Source organism: Schistocerca piceifrons, chromosome 2 (genome assembly GCF_021461385.2).
Source record: "Schistocerca piceifrons isolate TAMUIC-IGC-003096 chromosome 2, iqSchPice1.1, whole genome shotgun sequence".
In the NCBI taxonomy this organism is placed as follows: domain Eukaryota; kingdom Metazoa; phylum Arthropoda; class Insecta; order Orthoptera; family Acrididae; genus Schistocerca; species Schistocerca piceifrons.
The window spans coordinates 815,966,447-815,985,260 of NC_060139.1; positions in this window are offsets into that span (position 1 = coordinate 815,966,447).

Below are 18,814 nucleotides of genomic sequence, written 5' to 3' on the forward strand. Positions count from 1 at the left end.
CTGCTAGAAGGCGGCTAAACACACAAAGGGCGAGTGGCAGAGCGCTGAGGGCTCGCTGTCCACTGGCGGGATTAGCTCTTCAGCTTGAGGGCGCGTCAGCTTCTCACCTCCTCAGCGTGACACTTCTTATAATGGGATTCCACGCCTTCGTTCAGTTTAGGAAAACTACTTTGGCTTTCCAGCCTTCCGTAGCTGTGAGCTTCTGTGACCGGACTGTTTCATTCTTAGACGTGTTTATTTTCTTTCTCTGTAGTGGGAACTAGGCGCCTGTAAGATAAACAACAAATACCGAAAACTGCTTCGAAACATAGCTCCGCCTCTGCTAGTTAGAACATTCCATTACTAGTAAAACTTCAGTTTCATTATTACGACAGGGGTAGCTCCTAGCAATACACTACTTATTTTCAAATTGTTACGTATTTGCTGACATTATTCCAAGCAGTTGCTTGTGTAATACGTTATGACCTACTAGAGAAGTAGCCAGTTTCTTTAGCACAGATTTTTAAATTAGTTAGTAACTTACTGCGTATCTGAATCATAAAATATTCTCTCAGACACTCCCTTTTCTATCTCTCTGTGCCAATCTCTTCATCTAATCTGAATAAATGTTATAACCAGCATAATTATGTGTGTTACAGAATAAAGTTTTTATCTCTGTGAGAGATCTCTAATCTCCACTGTTCCCTTCCTTACGAAATTATATAGTTACGGTCTCCTCCAGAGATTTCCACACACATGTTTCACAGAATTCTTTCGTCAGACTCTTGGTTCTGTTTTCTTATTACACTTCTGTCACAAAATCTTTCGGCGTTTTGAGATTCTTACTTCGACCGTATACGCTGCTGCGATCCAGTGGCGCAGTCCGCCTTAACAACGAGGCGGTATTTCGTATCTACAAATGTCCTCTACTAATAAAGACTGTCTTCACCTAAGCTAGTCTGCTAAATATTGTCGCTCGCTGTTGCCATTTCACGTTTCTTTCCTTTTCTTCTAGTCTTCTGTCGGCAGTTTCTACAGTCTGTCTATTTTTCTCGTCTCAATTGCACCTAATTATCTTGCGTTAATCTTGAAATAACTTTGGTGATAAGTAGTCCATTTTCTCTTAAAACTGCAAATAAACGGACAATCGTAGGTTTTTTTTTTAACCTTTGAGCGTTCAGTGCGAGTATTTCTTGAAGTATGTTTCTCTAACTTCAGTGTGCCTGAAGCATACGAGTCGTGCAGCGGCGATGAAGCTTTTTTTGTGCTTGAAAGCTAATACTCTGTTTACATACTTCAACGTTCCTGACTCGAAAATTTCCTATTTCTCGTGTAATTGTAAAAGGAGCTCTAAGTCCATTACTAACATGAATTCCTGGTTTTCGTTGACTTACCGCTACTAGAAAGTTTAAAGTTGCTTCCAGGCTAACTGGAATTTTGTCAGTTCAAACTGAATGCCGATCAGTATTTAGGATAGGGGGACTAAAGCGCCACAATTTTCTATTTTTCTAATGTTGGGTTCAATAGCGGGGTTTCACCCTGCAAAATGGGGTAAATCCCCTCACTGCGGATTTTTCCCCCATTTCAGATAAACATAAATAAAGAGAGAATTATAAAAACACTTGAATTAACCATTTAAACATTGTTGTATTGTAGACAAGTCATCCAACTGAAATGCCTCTTAAATTTGAACATCATGCTTATTAACAAATCGTTCAAATGGCTCTGAGCACTATGGGACTTAACATCTGAGGTCATCAGTGCCCTAGAACTTAGAACTACTTAAACCTAACTAACCTAGGGACATCACACACATCCATGCCAGAGGCAGGATTCGAACCTGCGACCGTTGCGGTCGCGCGGTTCCAGACTGAAGCGCCTAGAGCCGCTCAGCCACAACGGCCGGATGGGCTCTTGTTCTTCTCCCTCTTCTTCGCATACTTCTTCGTGAAACAGTAAGTCCATATCTTTATATACCTACTGTCGTGATGCAAGAAGTCTGAATTTGTAGAATAATCAGCTGGTTGTTTGATCCGTTTGCCTCCTTTCTTTGGCATCAATGTAATGAAGTATGGTTTAAGTCGTTTTGTTCCTGTAGTACGGTATTGTCTTTCTTTGGCACGTCTTTCCTTCTCAGTAGCAAGCTTTTGTTTTTCTATGTATTGTTATTCCATTCGTTCTTTATTGGGTATCGACGTCAGAAGCACAGATTTCAATGCTTTGCCAGAAATTTCCCCTAAATTTTCATTTTAGACAGTGGAATTGTATCTTCAAGTCAGATAAAATCACGCAGTGTGGGTTGAGCGTCGCCTTGCGGGGGACTTATCATTGAAGAATTGTCACAATGTTGGAGCTACCGGGATTTACCCCAAAACATCTGCAGTTTTGGCCCATTTCGCCATTTTGTTACAAACGCGCCATTGTTGATTTTGAGGACCAACTGGAACAACTATTTCCGCGCGAAAGTGAAGCTAAAATGCAGTAGTGTCAACGAGTAATTCGTTGATTCTTCTTTCCAAACCGCCCATTATACAATGTTTGAGTAAAACATCATAAAAAGTTACTATATAAGTAATAAGAAACATATCTCATTTTGTCACCTCTGGAGCGACCTGCCGGGCAAAAATGCCATGGAGCAGAAGTTCAATAAGAGAAGTATGCCACCTGGTGGTCATCTCCAGAACCGAAGGTATGCAATTCAAAAACTCGGTGCGGGTTTTTGTCCCAAGCTCCACTCAATATTTCTCTCTTCTCTTCTGTATGCAATTCCCGAAATATTGTAGAAATTCTCCACGGTTATCTTTGAAGTACTAAAACCAGCCAGAGATTGGAACTGAAAACTGCTGAAGATATCGAAGAATGGCACAAGTGCACGGAGAGTCCATTGCAATTCCGAACGCTCAAGCCGATCTCCGGGGTAATGGCTGCCACTGTAACCCGCCGGTCTTCAATAACGATTGCAGCCACCCGTTGGACAATGGTACGGACAGCGCGGTGTAGCCTTCCAGATCGTGCATCATCGCCAACGGCATCCGTCCTATCTTGAATCACTTGTTCAACGCCTTGATCTCTGCAACCGGCATGCAATGATCATCGTACACTTGTGCCATTCTTTGGTGACTTTCCGTTCCACGCACTGCTTCCACTGTCAGGAAACGCACTACACTCCTGTGCTCTTATTTTGAAGCCCCGTTTCTCTGTTCAGGCGTGACTAAATAGAGTGGACGATAGACGCGTGAACGTAATCGCTTTGTCGGCACGTAAGGGTACGCACGTATTCCTCTGCCGGCGAGTGTAGGGTCTCATCGCTCTTAGGGCACCACACATCCTTCTGTAGGCAATGGCATTACGATCCCTTCAGCGGTTTTCATTTCACGGCCTCCGACACGTTTCTTATTGGATGTCCGTAGTATAGAGGAGACAATTTTCGAAGAATCTACTTTCATGTAACTGGATTACAGTCACCGGTTTTTCTTTTATAATTACCTGTTCATTGATTACCTACAGCCGTCTTCATATCAACGTAGCTGCCTAAGAAGTTGTTTCAACATAAGGTAACGTGCTTTGTAACCACTGTAAAAATAAATCCGGTGATTTTTGTCTGGTTAAATAATAGAAGAAAACAAAATTTTTTTGGTGACAGCATTCTCTGAAAGCAACAGTTAACTCGTATTTTGCATAACTCCTTATTACCTAATTTTATAAACTTATGCAGGTAAGTAAGTCTGAAAGTCTTTCTGCGACTAATGTTGTGTTAAATAAATATGAATATTTGAAAAATTTAGTGTTCTCTTTCTGTGGCACTGAGTAATCTGCCTATAGCATTAAACTATTCGTCTGTGTTGTTCCTACGCAAGTTTTCTTCCATATTCTTGCCTTCAGTACGTTCCTTCCATTGTTTCTTGCAGTTAACTCATTACTGGCCATTGTCCCTTTTTTGGGACGCATATATTTTATATATTTCTACGTAAGCAATGGGGATTTTAGCCTTTGTTGTTGCACACATAGGTTCAACTAACTGCTATAATGCCTGTAAATGTAAAATAAATAACTTTTTCTAAGTACTTCACGTCGGGAATATTATAAACTTGCCGATTTTTTGTTCTCGCACTTGGCAGCACTGTATGTCTGCTGGTAGTTCCTGGACGACAATGAGCTGTGATTTAGTTGTCTGGGCGTGTTTGTTATGAACATATGGATGTCCGTGTAAGATTAAGTATACTTCAGATTTTTTCCAGTAAGTGCAATATCGATATATTTTATGCGTCCCAATAATGGGACAATGGCATGTTACACTATCATTTATTGTTGATGTGCCCTATTGTTGTATACACGTATTATACAGAGAAGAATTGCATTTTACGTTCTTTATATCTGCTTTTTTTCATATTCTATTCGAATTTTACGATTCCAACAAGATAAAAACATGCAGTGTGGACTTACACTCGAATAAATTCTAGCAGAACTAGAGAACGATCAAGAGAGTGACGATAAAGATGATGACCTAGAATTGGTGATTATTCCATCCGATGCAGATGTAATAACAGATGAAGAAGACATTGACGAAAATGTACTGAACAAGGAGTCTGCTGTACAAGAAGTAGCCGGTACTTTAGAGCTCATAACCAGCCGAGATGACGCTAATGCTACAGTTGTACCTCTAGAAGCCACAAGAAGGAAAGCGTTATGAGATGGAGCAGAAAGTGGTACGTTATTTACAAAAAAATATAAATGTAAGTGGTATAAATGTCGACCAACGTACAAAAACACTAGTGAATCAGGGAAGAGCAACGAACATTATGTTGCGGATTGTCTAGCGAATAAGACGGTGCCCCAGGTGTTTGAGAATTTTCTTTTTCTGAGAAACTAATGGATACTATTATTGAACAAAGCGAAATCTATGCTTGCCAACATAACAAAATAAATTTTCTGCTAACCAAAGAAGAACTAAAATCATTTATTGGCATACTACTTCTGAGTGGTTATCATCAGCTTCCCCATGAGAATATGTACTGGGACCAGGCTCCTCACGTCGGTGTTCCTTTAGTCTTCAACTCTATGTCAAGAAATAGGTTTCGGAAAATAAAGAGATTCATTCATCTCAATGACAACTCCAAAATAGACAGAAACGACAAGATGTTCAAACTGCGGTTGTACTTTGAAATGCTGAAAAAGGAATTTGGTAAATTTGGCGTATTTCATTCAGAACTCTCAACTGATGAAATGATGGTACGTTATTATGTCAGACTTTCAGCTAAAATGTTTCTGAGGGGAAAGCCTATCAAATCTGGAAACAAAATTTGGTGTGTTACAAGTTCCAATAGCTTTCTTTATAATTTTTAACCATACTGTGGCAAGACTGACAACAAACAGGAGCCTTTAGGTGCAAGGGTAATAAATGAACTAACCAGCATGATTCCAGAATCGGAGTATCCGAATTATAAGCTTTTCTTTGGCAAATTTTTCACCACTGTTGACACACTGATCACACTCGGAAAGAGTAAAATGAAAGCTACAGGAACAACAAGAGAGATCCGAACTAATGCATGTCCTTTGATTGACTCGAAAAGAATGGCAAAAGAAAAGGAAAGAGGATTCTATGACTACATGTTTGACAAAGAGAATGAAGTTCTGGTTGTGAAATGGAGTTACAACAAACCAATATGTGTAGTGAACAATTACAGTACTAATATTACTCCTCTGAGTTCTTCTAAAAGATACTCACGAGCAAAGAAAAAGGAAATATCTGTTACAATGCCACATGTCATTGAAAAATGCAATGCCCATATGGGTGGCTAGAGCTACTGGACAAGGATAAGGTCAAAGGAATGGTGGTGGCCATTATTCACACAGATGACAGATATCTGCGTAGTAAACACATGGCGTGCATACTAAATAGCTAACTCTAATGAGAAGCTCTCACTTTTGGATGTCCTACGGAGAATAGTGATGTTTTACCTATCAAAGAAAACAGGGTCAGTACCAAAACGCAGAGGACCACAAGGAAGCAAATTGACGGGAGGACGGGTGAGCACAGATGTACGATTAGATCCAGGAAATCATTTCATTGTGCCAAGTAAAATACAGAAGAGATGTGCTTACTGCAAGAGAAAAACAACAAAAATTTGTGATAGGTGCAATGTTGGTGTACACGACAAGTGTTTTGCTTCATTTCATACTGAAAAGACATTCAATAATATTAAAAGATTCTTTATTTATTGTTTGTGTTGTTTCTTACAATATTATGCATGGAGAATAAGGTTGTGAATTTGGATAGCGCATTTGGTCAATGTCCCAAAAATGGGACAGTCTGTAGTTTTTGTTCTAATAAACTGAAAATTTTCAAAACAACTTTTTATTCAATTAATCACTCAATGTAACATATTTATGTATAAAAGTTTGCAAAAAATGATCCGATAGAGTTTTGGCCAGTAATGGGTTAACAGTGACTATCTTTCTAAATTACTCCTAGCTTCTATGTAGTGCTTAACCCCAAAATTATGTTTAATCTTATTTTGTACCACAGCGGTACCCCACACAGTTTTCTTTTCTTCATTTTCTGGCAAACGGTCTTAATCTTTATCATTAAATTCCTTTGTGTGCTCTCTTGAGTTGTTAATAGCACATATTACTGTTTTGTTGCCTTACGGCTATCAATAACACCGATTATTTAGTTAGTCTCTTGCGTCGTCTACGTGATCATGCTTAAAGTAAAAGTATTTTTGATTACGTTCCCCTTTATTGTGTTCCATTTCTCTTCTTTTAACGAACTTCACGGTTATGAAGACAGCCTCCCATCAAACTGCCTCTCATTACATCTGTTAGTAGAAAGTGTTGAAATAGATACGTTTTTCTCCGAGTACCTAATCGGTCTGCATTCAGATTTTACAAATTTGGGTAACTACGAAGCATGCTCGGGTGAAGATGCTGGCTTCTGTCGTACGTGCTTACAACGTCAGATACGAGTACTTCTCCTTGGCCAACTCCGTGTCAATGTACTTTTCCCGGTCTGTATTGTGCCAAAACATTGTGTCGCCAACAAACAGGTATAAAAATGTTGGGAATCAGTGGGAGTTGTATATACGATCATGGAACATTTTTCTGAATCAACGGAACTCAGGCGAAGATAAATCCGCGCAGTTAAGCGACACGCTACAGTTGTGCTTGTAGTAAGTTAATAAGACTTATTGTTACGATTATCAGTTTGCAGAGTAACAAAAGTTTTCATCACAATGTTATTGTTGTTCAACACTCTGTAATCTCTTATTATTCACTAGCCTCTGAAAATAGCATGTCTCTTCCACACTAAGAATGCTGTCAACATTATTAGAAAGCATTTATAATTCGCTGTAAGTCTGAGAATTATAATACCTATATCTAATATTCTCCCAAGATTAAGGAAATTATCTTGAAACGACTGTTATATGAAAAATGACAAATTATGTGGCGAATGACAGATTTTCTAGTCATAGTTATTTATTATTATAATTGTTCTCATTATCATTATCCGAGATACATAGAACACTATACTGGGCATGTAGCGAGCTTAGAATCGAAATTAACTTTTGGTAGTATCACCCCGGGGAAAATACCATTCTTATGGGCAGTGACCAGAGTCCACCGGCAGTAAGTAATTCATTTCTGTCAAAGCGGAGGAAATGCCAGTTTTGTTTGTAACGAACGAAAGTAACGTTTTGCGGCGGCGTGATAGAATAATCTAGAATTTCAGCCGAGACAAAGGAATTCTAACTACCGATCCTCCAATTTCTGTCGTATCTCCACGAGAACTGCTAGGAACGGCAACGTGTCTCGATATATTAAGGAAGAATCAACAGAAGTTAGAATCTTCCAAAAGATGAGTACAATTTACTTATGCTCAGACTTAGAACATGGTAACTTGGTCAGAAATCAGGCATCTTGGTAATTACTAGGAGAAGCAGGTGAAAAAACGAGTCAGGGAACAGGCTGAAGTGGTAAACGTCATTATGTGACTACGGTGACAAAGAAATGAAGGCAGGCAAGACGTCTAGCCAGGCGAATGTCTGATAGACTGACCAAGAAAGTTCTTCGAGAGACTCGAAGAGATATAACAAAACGGAGACGTCAACCTGATCAAAAGTGAGTGTAGAAGCAACGAGGATACCCCAACCTGAAGACCATTATGTACTGGGGTCTGAAGGTCTTATGAAACTGTGGAAATCAAAGGTCTGATTGTTGGGTCTTGCCCCACTCGTCTAGTATAGAGGGTGCCTAAGGGATGCTGCGTTCTCGGAATGCTATACAACAATTCAGGCAAATAACATCAGTAGTTTTATTTCTATAAAGCAGATAGACAATACTTAACTTTAATGCACAAAGGTGGCACAAAAGATGGCCGACATGCAACATAATTCCGAGTCCTTTCTATACACAATGTTCAAACAAGCAAGTCTGTCACGCAGTTTGTGGATCACTACTACTTCTTGTAGCACACTCTGGTAGACCGTGCTATGATGTCCGCTAATGTCCGGCCGAGGTTGGCAGGAGCTGCGTTTATATTCTCTTCTTGCAGGTGTCGCTCCTGTCGTGGCGCGGTCCTAACCAGCGTACCAGTGGCCGACGTCGTTTCACTGCCTTGTCTGGTCTTGCGTTCTTCGTCTTCGTTCCAGCACTTGTGGTTACGCCAGAACACTGGTCATGATATGAATATGTCTTTGTTCGTAGTCTTTTCCTCTGTTGTTTCTAAAAATATTTTCTTTTTTTTTCCTGTGGTGTGCTGGTGAAGTAAGTTCAGATACCATGGATGGGATGCCTCAAGTAACTTCATTTTGTTCGCCGTTACAAACCAAATGCTGAAAGTGTAATTTTATACATCCAGTCGAGAGAATACTTTTAAATTAGTCTGCAAGAATGTGCCCAGCTTAAGGAAGTATTTTATTGCTGAAAAATGGTAAGCATTTCCAGCAGCTCCAGAGAATGGTTACGTGTTGCTTCGCATTGTCTTTAGAGTCATGCCACAAAGTGCCCTTAGTCAATATGTTGCATACACTGGTCATTTCTCTTGTTTTGTGATAACAGTCAAACCCTGTTTTCCAACTGAATTTCGCACCAAACCAGCTCTTGATGATACTGGTTTGTCACACTCACGAAGCGACATTGTATATAATCATTTTGTGCTGCATTCTCGTAAATGGAAGAGCAGCGCATGTGAATTCTGGCATGTTAGCTCGTGTTTCTCCCAGTTGTTGGAATGTGGGGAGATGTGCTACCTGCAAGTTTTAGGTGGGGTGTAGACAATGACAGAAATCCGAGAGGTTTCCCTTCCAGAAACTCCCATGGGTAATGGTCATGACGGTGAGCCGCTCTTAAGCCAGAGTACTTTAAGAGCGCCTCTCAAAGCAGTGTGAGTCATCCGAGCTCCCAAGAGATTCAGCAGAAGCCCACAGGTTGTCTTAAAAGGAGAAACAGAGAACAGTTTCTTTAAACAGCGTGGGAAGTGAACTGCATTTACACACTCAGACATCATGCCGCCAGGGAAGTGTACTGGCGAGGGCCAGTACACGTCCAACTTTTAATTTGTTGACGGAGTAGAACAAGTGCTAGAGAAGAATATTCTGCAAGCTTTCCCTGCATGCAGGAAGAGAGAGAGTGAAATTTCATTGTCACTATGGCAAACCGTGCGATTTCCTCCCCTCCTACGGTAATTTTGAGAAGTGTGTGAGAGCAGGCAGTTAGTAGTCGATTTTGGGGTGAGCACAAGGCGGCAGTTCATGTGTCGTCTGTGGAGAGTCGCTGTTTGGTAGCCTTTCTCAGTTTGATGCTGCCTTAGCTATTTTGAAGTAACTGTCACGTTTAGTGTTTGCGTTCTCTTTACATTGCATAGCTGACAATTTGTGAGTTTGTTTCACATCTTTGACAACTTTTTGTCATTAGTTCCTTATAATACTTGGATCAAAAGTCGATGCTATCCAGTCTATGTTCCTTTTGTGAGTGATTTGCATCTCAATTTACGGTCTTCCAGAGATCATTCGGGTGCCTTCTGCACAGATAAAGTGTTTATAAATCTGGATATTATCACGCTGGGGATTCAGAAAAATCTTAAAACTGTATGCATATTGCTGTTTACTTTTTTTGATGAAAGTAATTGTAAATAAATCCAACTTCAACTTGAACAGTATTGATTGAGAACAAATAAATTAGCATTTATAATATAACTTTTTCTCACTCCATCATTTTCTCCCACAACGTTCTGATAAGGTGACCCCTTCAATAACAAGTAAATATCGTCAGAGGATTCTGGCTCACTGAATTGTAGTCTTACTGTGACCGTGTTTCCAATGTAACACAGGTGACATTGCCAGAAACAAATGCTTTTCTTTTAAAGTGGAAAGTTAGCTGAGTCTTTTTTTAATTATATGAATGTAATTAAACTATTGTGTGAATAATGAATCTTCAGGTGCATTAGCATTTATTAATGTAAATAATCATCCATCAAACTTTTGTACGTTTATGTTGGATTCTCTCTGAGCACAGAATCGCTTGTTTGTTCATTTTTGTGTTGAGTTTGCGATTGTTCCAGGCAGCTTGCACAAACGACCTCTGAACCGCGTTGACTCACATATAGTACAACAAGAACGACAAGAGATGTAAACATTTCAACTGAAAGTATCTCTGTTGAACGGACACAGAAAATTATTTGCTTTGCAAAGACAACCATAACATTTTGCATTGACAGAAAATGAACTCCACAAACATTCAGTCAGATCTTGATAGGATTTCAATGGGTGACGCTTGCTTGCAATGTACAGAAATGATAAATTGTGTTCTTAAAATGCAGAAAAGTAGTTTCCCGTGACTTCAATATCATTGAGTCACATATGGAAGCCATCAGCTCATACAAATACCTGCGATTCACAATTTGTAAGAATATGAAGTGGAATGATACCTAGGCTCAGTTGTAGGTATGGCGGATGGTAGACGTCGGTTCATTAAGTGCAATGAATATGCAAAGGATATTCCTTAAAAACACTCGTGTGATACATTCTTCAATATTCCCCAAATTTGTAGCGATCCACATCAAGTGAGAAAGGTTGCACGAATGGTCACAAGTTCGTTGGTAAACACTGACAAGAAGAAGGGACAAAATAATAGAAAGTCTCTTAAGACATCACGGAACGACTCCGACGTACTAGAGGGAGCTCCACGTTTAACTGTGGAGGAAGGCAGAGACTGCAATATATCCAGCAAATAATTGAGAGTGTAAGTTGCAAGTGCTACTCTGAGATGAAGAGGTTGGCACAGGACACAGGGCAAGGAAGACTAGTAACAAAGTCTCAAGAAACAGTACTGAATGAGGAATGTAGAAATATGGTACATCCCACTACGCATTTCTCCCGTAGTGATCGTGAAAACAAGATTAGGTTAATTAAGCGTAGGTGCTTTTCAGCATTCATTCTTCCGTGTCCCATAACTGAATTAAAAACGAGCAATGTGTTGTTCAATAGGAAGTTTTCCCTGGCGTACACTGCACATTGGTTTGCAGAGGACAGTTATAAATGTAGGTGCAAATATAGATGCCGCACGTCGACATTATTCTGACGCTGTACTCCTTCCCCACGTTCATCTTTTTAGGAGTGCATTCGGCCATAGGACAATTTTTATGGACGACAATGCGCGACCGCATCGAACGGCGCAGATGGAGGAGCTTTTGGGGCGAGAGAATATTTGGCAAATGGACTGGACTGCCCCTTACCTACATCTAAATCCCTAGAGCACGTGTGAGTTGTACTGGTGAGAGCCACCACTCAGCAGATGATCAGGTGATGCATGAAATGGTCGCTGTCTGAACGCTGGCTCCTATTTTGACTGGACCAAAGATGGGATCCTCCTACACGTCGGTCAGGGGGCCTGAAGATGGTGTAATCGCCGAAACTGGTAGCCCAATAAAATAACAATTTAGACAGCTGAAAGGTGTTTCATTCGACATTCTGTACTGAGGAGACTTTAATTTGTTTATATGAACCAGTGTCTGCAGCAGCCGTCAGCCATGCTGGTGTGGGAATGGAAAGCCATACCACGCCCCCTATTAAGAGCCATGACCCGCCATTTGTAATGTCCAGAGGACCATTAAAAGTCCCTCTGACTTCAGTGTAATCATTGTCTTCGAATAACAGTTGAATTTAACTTACCTTCTATACTACACTACACTAAACCATACTATACTATAGTGTTGTATTGTATGTTAAGAGGGGACCTAGAAACGACGGAGAGGCTCCGTCCGCGCCGCAGCCGCAGTGGTCCACAACCCCACGACGACTACGGCAGTCCACTTCACCCTTCCGCCGCCCCACACCGAACCCAGTTGTGCGGTTCGGCCCCCGATGGACCCCCAGGGAACGTCTCACACTAAACGAGTGTAGCCCCTACGTTTGCGTAGCAGAGTAATGGTGGTGTACGCGTACGTGGAGAGCTTGTTTGCGCAGAAATCGCCGACATAGTGTAACTGAGGCGGAATAAGGGGAACCAGCCACCATTCGCCGAGGCAGATGGAAAACCGCCTAAAAACCATCCACAGACTGGCCGGTTCGCCGGACCTCAACACAAATCCGCCGGGCGGATTCGTGCCGGGGACCAGGCGCTCCTTCCCGCCCGGAAATATTATACTATAATGTACTGTAGAAGTTCTTTCTATCCATGGTCCAAGCTTCATCGAGTTGCATTACTTGGCAGTGGCTCAACATGCGAAAGCTGCTTTCGTCCTTAAGTTTTGGACCCCATGTAATTTCTGATATTGGCATCTTAAAGGTAAAGGATTTATATTTTGCGCTTTTCCGATGCAGTAAAATCATAAAAAGGCGGACGCAGGGCAAGATAATCAGAACAACACACACGTAAACCTCTCGTTTAATAGTAAAGTCAATAGTAACAAGTGAAAAAGGAAATAAATTCCTGAAACAAATCCAGCTATGGATGAAAAAAGAAAACAGGAACCGAAACTTCCTGGCTGATGAAAACTGTGTGCAGGACCGAAATTCGAACTCAGGATCTTTGCCTACCGCCGTCAAGTACTCTAGGTTTGCAGGAGAGCTACTGTGAAGTTTGGGAGGTAGGAGACGAGGTACTGGCAGAAGTAAAGCTGCGAGGAGGCGGTGGGAGTCGTGCTTCGGTAGCTCAGACGCTAGTCATTCTGGAAAAAAGGAAATGTTGGAATGTTTTATTATGCAGATCATTATTGAAGCAGTTGTGGGCTTTCGAATAATGTCGTTTGCAACGAAGGAAATTGAGATATAACTTTCCTGAATATGTACGCACTTGTCGTCTCCGTATGGCTGAAACCTACGACCTGGAAAGACCGTGTAGCGAACTGATGCGCTCAGAAAGCCTTTCGTGTTCGTTGTCCGGAAATCGTTTAACGTCGCCGTCTCACCCTTTCTGTTGCGACTTTTCGGCTCAGAAGCGCGGCGAACAAAAGGACGTCAAGTTACCGTGCGAGCTGAGGCACGCATTGTCGCCCTGCCGAAGACTCCCCGCGGCGCGGGTCTGCCTGCTTGTCTTCGGAAAAGTGGCTGGCCCGACTCTTGTCTGGCGTCACATAAAGCGGCCGACGCCCTGCCGGGAGGCCCCTACGGTGAGCCCTGTGACAATGCCTCTGCTACCGCCCGCCCGGAGACTGCGCGCGTGTTTCCCCGCGGGGTGCCGGAGGCTGCTGCAACAAGTGTCCGCCTCTAAAGCTCTGCAGCTCTCTTCAGACGTTAACAGTCTTGTCGCAGTTCGTGCCGTAAATAGTACCGGCGCCTGTGCGAAAAGCGTGACAGGGGCGAATCCCGGCGTCGACCGAAACCAGGAATGTATTAGTGTGGAATGAAAACGTAAAAAAAATATAAGTTCGAGTTTGTTGTCAACCAGACGAATGGAAGTTCACTGCACGATTGCAAGAGATACGAAAAGACGCAAACCACAAACAAATACCAAGGTGATAGATTCCATTACGAACATATGGAAGCAACATATACTATCTTACCAAAAGTATTCGGACGTTGTTATACAGGGTGTATAAAAAAAAAAATCATCCGACCTGGCACGTCTGTATTTCTGAAGCTCATGAACATATACAATGAAAACGTAAAACAAATATAAGTTCGAGTCTGTTGTCAACCAGACGAATGGAAGTTCACTGCACGATTGCAAGAGATACGAAAAGACGCAAACCACAAACAAATACCAAGGTGATAGATTGCATTACGAACATATGGAAGCAACATATACTATCTTACCAAAAGTATTCGGACGTTGTTATACAGGGTGTATAAAAAAAAATCATCCGATCTGGCACGTCTATATTTATGAAGTTCATGAACATATACAATGAATTTTGTTTGTTGATGAACGAGAAACTCAAAAGGTTTTCTTCATACCTTTTCATAGGGTTCAGTATGCCCCCTTGAAAAATGGTTCAAACGGCTCTAAGCACAATGGGACTTAACACCTGAGGTCATCAGTCCCCTAGACTTAGAACTACTTAAACCTAACTAATCCTAAGGGCATCACACACATCTGTAACTGCGACTGTAACAGCAGTGCGGTTCCAGACTGAACCGCCTAGAACCGTTCGGCCACAACGGAAGGCTTGTTTTTTCAGTATACTTGCTATTCTTGTCTTGATCTGTGTTTGTGTGATACAGTGAAGCATTTCTTTTTGTTAGTCACATCATGAGACGGTAGTATCCTCTTTGGGTTCAAATGGTTCAAATGGCTCTGAGCACTATGGGACTTAACTTCTGAGGTCATCAGTCCCCTAGAACTTAGAACTACTTAAACCTAACTAACGTAAGACATCACACAGATCCATGCCCGAGGGAGGATTCGAACCTGCGACCGTAGCGGTCACGCGGTTCCTGACTGAAGCGCCTAGAACCGCACGGTCACACCGGCCGGCTATCCTCTTTGGGAAGGGGTGGTAGAGGTAATGGACCCCAACCCACCCTCCCCTTGAAATGTTGAAGTACAGACTCTCCATTCATTACAGAATTCTCACAGACTTTTAGAAATAATTGCTTATGATTCCAGTAACCCGTAGTTTAGCCAGTTCTGGAAAGACGTGGACAACCACAGTCTGAAATACGATGGCTGTAGCAAACGCTGCTTCTCTTGTATTTAGTTGTCACTTTGCTCACGGGAATTCTCCCATTTCCATAGGCACAGTTTTTTCTACGGCCTGAACTCAACGCAGATCAAACCATAGCAGAAGGACGCTGAAACATAGCCCTCCAATCTTTCTTCTCTCGCGTCGAGAGTGTTCATTTCTACATGGCTGATCGTTAGAGTTGCTCCTGAAGGACGTGGCTGTGTTATAGAGTAAGTGCACTCGTTCCTGTCACAACAATGTGTCCGTGCCAAATCTGAAGTCGTCGGAGAGGTAATAAATATTTTCTGAAACATTTACGAACAGGTTTTTGTCTGGCTCAGTGCACTGGATGCACGAAAATATCGATTTTGCGTAAAAGCTTTCATTTTTATATGTTTTCATTAAAATCAGTCATTTAATACTTGACGTAAATAGCTTACTGCAGTTCTGTAGTTTTTTCTCCTTTTCAACAATATAATCAGTTTCTTTACGCTTTATTCAAAGATTAGTGAGAGCCAGGACGGGCCCGTGAAAGGTCTCGTCCTGTCCTCTGACTCACTGGAAAAACTACTCCCGGGTTCCCGGGTTCGATTCCCGGCGGGGTCAGGGATTTTCTCTGCCTCGTGATGACTGGGTATTGTGTGTTGTCCTTAGGTTAGATAGGTTTAAGTAGTTCTAAGTTCTAGGGGACTGATGACCATAGATGTTAAGTCCCATAGTGCTCAGAGCCATTTGAACCATTTTTTGAAAAACTACTCTTTGCCTTAGTTAATCTTTTCGGAAGTCTGCAACTAGGCTCGAAACAATAGTTTCGACAAAAAGGTCTATTTTATTGCATAATACAAAGTGGCGCAAAATATGTGTTAGAGAGTTTTCGTCTACTACGACGTAATACTGGGTAATATATTCTTGTTATCATATTTATGTTACAGGAGACAACCTGAAAATTAATACCAAGGTTTTCAAAGTGGTTTCCTTCTGCAGCAATGTGTAAAGTCTTGAACGGAATTCCGCTACGACTTTCAGAAGATCATTTTCGGCTACACGAATCTCTTTTGAGATACAAGTACTAAGATCCTGGAGTGTCGCAGAAACATTTTTGAAGACGCTATCCTTTAGGTAACCCCAAAAGAAATAATTGCACAGGTCGGAATCGTGACTATAAAGGTGCTATTCCGAACCTTGTCCAGTGAATGCTAAGGCATCCAGGCCGACGACGCGATGTCTGAACGTCGCGTGAAGCAAATGGAAGACGTCCGCTGTACAGCGTGGAATTGCTCCATCCTGCATGAACCAGTAGTTTCTGAGAATTCGGCCGCGCCGTGCAACCGGTACAAATTCATGCTCCAGGACTATTTTGGATTTGTTTTCTTTGACATGTTTCTCAATAAAAAAGGTCCCACTAAAGCTTTTTGCACTGAATGCGCACCAAACGGTAAAATGAAATGATTGCATGGTATTGATGGCCTTGAATCCCCACCAGAGGTAGTTCGACGGCCGAGTTGCAAGTCTTTTCAGTTGACGTGTGTCGATGATGATCAAATGGTGATGATGATAACACAACACCCACTCCCAAAGCGGAGATAATCTCTGACCCACCCGGGAATCGAACCTTAGCCCCAAGCGTGGCAGTCAGACGAGCTGGCCAGACAGCAAACGGGATGGACACCAAACAGTGATCTGTTTGTTGATGAAGTGAAGCAGCATCTACAACGCTTTAATTCACAGTATCGCTCTTCCGTTGTTAGTGCTTTCATCCTGAAATGTGAACTGAGACACCAGTGAGCGAGCTATAGAATTTTCAGACCTACAATACAGTACAATACAAGAAGAACCACTTACGGCTTCCGATTAAAGTACAGTAGATGTTAAAAAAAATGTTCAAATGTGCGTGAAATCTTATGGGACTTAACTGCTAAGGTCATCAGTCCATAAGCTTACACACTACTTAACCTAAATTATCCTAAGGACAAACACACACACACACACACCCATGCCAGAGGGAGGACTCGAACCTCCGCCGGGACCAGCCGCACAGTCCATGACTGCAGCGCCTGAGACCGCTCGGCTAATCCCGCGCGGTGAACTACAGTAGACAAAAACTTTCTAATACTTATTTTGCACCATTCTGAGTGTAACAATATTATATGCACACTCCAGGAAGGCTGTAGGGTCTACAGTGTAGACGATGTGACTGACGGGAGTAGCTGCGTCGATTCAAATCGGCTGGTGGTAACTGGAACTGAATCATTACTGATTACTGTAAGCTTTAGGGAGCAAAGGACACCGTGTTTAACGGTTCAAACAATGTTATGATTCCAAAACCAGTCACACATAAAATTTCATGGATCGCTGAGTTAGCATCACTTCTGCTATCGTAGATGCACTAAACAATCTTGTTTGTTGCGTCACGTTAGCAGCACTCAGAAATCAGTCAACACAAGTCGACGTTATTTGATTTCTAACAAATCAGGTACTCCAATCAGCTCCCGAGCAGAGAGTCTTTTTCTAGTGTGCAAACGATATGTGCACGGCAAACAGTTCATCCTTTAGAACATCATACAGCATGAATTCCCCACACTATATTCCGTAGTGTGATTTAACTATGTACAGTACGGATAATCTGATTATTCCAACGGTGTGGTTACGTCGTCTAGTCAACTTGGCTGCAGTCTGTCAAAGAAGGCAGTTATGAAAGTCAGCATTGCGCAAAAGAGTACCTTACTTTACTGCACGGTACGGCAGCGAGTTCAAAAATATCCAAGAGAGAATGACTCTCGAAGAAAATAAACGTGCGCTCCATAATAGTATTCTTCACACCACTGAAATTTCTAGGAACGAAACTTGTCTTTCTTACGTTCACATAAAAAAGTCTAACGAATGCCCTTGGAGCAGTCTGAGCCTCGAGGATAGCCATTATTTTTATGGGATAAAATGCGTTTTCTTGGCCTCCCATAAAATTTAGTCCTTGTTACATTATCCATACCCATACACATTTAGACAAGAAAGTAGCAAATTTAGAGCCCTGCTCCGCCTAGCTAAATTTCTGCTGATGTCGGTACCGTGCAACTGTGGAAATGAACCAGATGAAATGCCTGTGTGGTTCTAAGGCAATTATGCGAAAAAAGATGCTCCCCTTCTATAAATAGTTCATTGTTACTCAGTGGAACAATAAATGATGCCTATAGATTGGGAAAAAAGTACGGATTGGTGCTCTTTTCAAGGGTTGTCGAACAGACGTGCATAATTATGGATCTATACTGCTAACGTCGAACTGTTGTAGAATTGTCGAGCATATTTTTTGCTCATGCATTATGACAATCTTGGAGAACGAAAATCTGCAACATGGAGTCTACAGAAAGAGAGCTTGTGAAATTGATCTCATTCTGTTCCTTCATGAGATCATAGCGCCGTAGCCGAAGGCGCTCAGATTGATGGTGTCTTCCGGAATACATATTAAAGAACTCGATACATTTCCGTATTTGTCGTTTAGTGAACAAAATGCAGGCATACCGCTTATCGGATCAAATTTGTGGCTGGAAGCAGAACTTCCTTGCAGGTAAAGCTCATTACGTCCCTATGACAAAACCGACAAACGTAAAAGTAATTTCGAGAGAACTTCAAGGGAGTGTTCTACAGCCGCTTCTATTTATAGTTCACGATTACTGTTCTAGTGGATGGCGTTGGGAGCTCTGTGAGGCTACTTGCGGACGATGGTGTTTTCCACAGCAA